The sequence below is a fragment of the Hydra viridissima genome, unplaced genomic scaffold (assembly GCF_058129835.1).
Source record: "Hydra viridissima isolate aposymbiotic clone 2 unplaced genomic scaffold, HvirCarnegie_v1 scaffold_12, whole genome shotgun sequence".
In the NCBI taxonomy this organism is placed as follows: Eukaryota; Metazoa; Cnidaria; class Hydrozoa; order Anthoathecata; family Hydridae; genus Hydra; species Hydra viridissima.
The window spans coordinates 9,950,818-9,954,183 of record NW_028324311.1 but is presented as its reverse complement, the minus strand read 5'-3'; the positions used below and the strand labels follow the sequence as shown (position 1 = coordinate 9,954,183).

Here is a 3,366-nt window from a genome sequence, read left to right as displayed (position 1 = left end):
TAGAAAACGCTCTTGTGAGTACGGAACCTGATTATTTTCTCTTATAACAAGATTTTGGGAAGAACCTTTGCATTTTCTTCTGATGTGTTCATTAGATTTAATTGAAGATTTCTTATCTTCAATTAAATCTAATGAACACATCAGAAGTTTCTACAAACCTCATACCTTTGTTCCAAAGAACTCTGTGGAGTAAGGAACCTCCATCAAGGACATATTTGCACAAACTGACATTTGTGCTTGCTTTAATTTCGTCGTCAGGAAGAATCACTTTGCGCAAAGATGATTTGTTTGCTTTCAGCATTAGGTTATTTTTAAATTATGATTGTGGGAGATGAGTAAGCTCATAATCAAAATATAGTTCAACTTCATCCTCTCTTTCTGCAATTGCTGCAAGTCTATTAAAAAGGAGTGTTGGGTCGACACAACAATCAGTTTGTTTGTCTAGTTTTACGCTCTTGGTCAAAACATCTAAAGAAAAAAATGTATTCTTTTTTTTAAACTTTGTTTCATTGAACTTAAGGCCGTTGAGAATTGTTTGTAGACGAACATCTATGTTCTCAGCCTCGTCACAATTGACAAGATCTTCACCATTGACTGACACAAGACCCGTAGATAATGAATATAGGTTTCTATCGACAGTATTGAATGGATTTCTTACAGAAAACCAGTCATAAAACAATTCACAATGTTCATAATCACATACCAATCTTTTAATACCCATTTCTTTATTGCTTTTCGTAACTCCGATGTCAAATCCAGATAATTTATGCATTGCTTCATGAACGCTTGCAGAATAACAGATGCTCGTTGTCCATAGGTTGCGTACATTTTCATCAAATCCTCTACCTCTAGTTAAACCGCCATTGCATTTTAAAGACCGCATCAGGGTCTGCTCTATTACAAGATCAGAAGATAGGCCAGCCCAATACCTTTCAGATTTGCGCACTGCGTGACGACCATCTAAAAATTGTTGATGTAACCATGGATTCGTTTCTGAAAGGTATTGCATTTCTTGCAAATATAACCTGGAGCACTTGGCATAGTTTGAATGCCCTGATGCGGCAAATAAGTTTAGCATTTTTGAGATTGTTTGAAGATGCAAGTACCAGTTACAAGTTCTCTCTGCAACTAAAAATTCCTTTATGATACTAATATAGTATATGTACAAGATCCAAAATTTTGACTTCTTTTCATATGACTTCTTTTCCGTATAGGTTAACATGGCACATTCAATATTTTTGAAAGCATCTGTATTACCAAGTCTGATTAACTCTTCCTAATTCATACCATTTTGCATTGCGATTTTATAAGTGCATTCAAGTCCGGATATATCTAGTTTTGATTCGTCAACTAAAATATCTATAATATGACTCATCAATGCACTCTGGACCAACATGTGACCTCTTAAAGCTCTTGCAACAGCTTTTCCTTTAAGCATATGTTTTACTGTATCTTCAGAGTAAACTTGTTCTTAAACTTCTTCCAGGCCTGTCCCTGCCATTAGTTTTCCAATGCTTCCGAGAAAGCTCATCATTGTGTGAAACCCTCCGAGTCGACATACTATATTGAGGTTCTGATCTTTTATAACACCAAACGCTTTCTGCCATAATGGCTGATCAAACGTAACGCAGGGAGTAACTATTTTATATTTATTGGATTCATCAATAATGAACAATAGTGTAGAATATATGCATGTTTCATCTGAAGAATTTAAGTCAATAATAGGTAAAAATTTTATGGATGCTTTTTCATAAACTGTTTTTGATTGTGATGTAGTATGCATCATATAACCTGACCAGTTTGGGCGAGGATTATTTCTTGAACTAAAAAACCATGCCACATGCCAAATAAGATCAAGATTCATTTCGGGCGCACGGAATACTTCAGATACAATATCTTTTATTGGTTTAAAACTTACATTTAATAAACCCTGATAGCTTGATCCGTGATAAGGCGTTATTTTTAAAGACATATCAGATAAATTTTTAATAGACTTGTGTTTCAAACGTGTTATGCTTTCATAATTGCATTTAGAAGACGAACATATTGATATTACCCATTCCGTGAAACGTTCCTTTTCCGGTCAATGTTCGAATGTTGTGATCTACATTATCAGCGACCCAATGTAGGAATTTCGGCTCTTGTTCTTGCGCGGCATTTACTCTACTAACTGCAGCAGATAACTTGGACAACTTAACTTCATCGGAGGAAATTGAAAATCCAAATTTGTAAAGGTGATCCACAAGCCATTTTGTTCCAAAAGATTTATCGATATCTACTCCAATTCCAAATGGAATTGGTGCTATCATAGATCTTGGTCGCGAAGCTTGAGCAATGCATTGTCCTAAACTAATTTGTCGAAGCTTAACTGAAATTAAATGGCTTAGAAATAGCTGTAAACTCTTTGGAACCCATTTGAGTCCATATTCAATATCACCCATATCCTTTAGTGACGGATATACAGATTTATCGACATTCGTTTCTCTGATTTCGCTTTTAACTATACTTGCAGCGGCAGAAATAATATCATTTTTAGTGTGATCTTTCTTCTTTTGAAATTTCGATATAACAAAAGAAGCCATATCTCTGAAACAAGCTAAATTAGATTGACCAGAGAGTTCTCCAAAAAAAATATGATCACGATAATGTTCAAGCAATTTTCGTTTTAAAGATTTCGTCGAGTAACACGGGTAACCATTACTAAGTTCTTTCATTTTAATGTGCACATCTGAAAGAGTATAAAGTTCGCAGTCAGTTTCTTCTTCTAACCAGAAACAGAGTTTCTCAAAATTTTCAAACATAATGAGATCTAATGGGCGTCCACGTTGGTTGTCGCTTTTAGTTTTAAGCCTGAAGTTATTCATACACGAAATATGATAAATAGCTTCTTCCGCTACAAGATCATAACAAGACATCAAACGAGAATGTACAGCATTTCCCCAATCATCCTCTCGATTCAATGAACGTTCAATCATTTTTTTAATCAATGGTATGGTCTCAACTTTAGAAATCAGGGAATGTTTGTGATCTACCTTTTTAGTACAAAGAAAATATTTTGATTTCCAATCAAATACCTCTTCAAATGAGGATCGTAGTTTCTTTCTTGGAACAGATAATGATTGATCTTTACGACTATCCACAAACTTTCTTCTACAGCTATGATGGACAAGTACTGTTGTACTATTATGCGTGTTCTGTCGGAACTGGTCTCTAAGAAAACTAAAAATATGCAAAAATCTTTCTCAAATTATAGCTACGTTACAATTGAGTTTAGAATTAAAACTTAACCTAATTTTACGTTGTTTGAGTAATAAAATTGAAAAAAAACAAAACAAAACATTGTTGATGTCAACTTTACTTGACCTC

The 3,366-nt window shown here is 34.4% G+C and overlaps 1 pseudogene; it reads right to left on the bottom strand.

Annotated features, from left to right (window-relative positions):
* Positions 1-1,471: 1,471 nt before the first annotated feature.
* On the bottom strand, positions 1,472-3,366 carry LOC149881170 (uncharacterized; annotated as a pseudogene).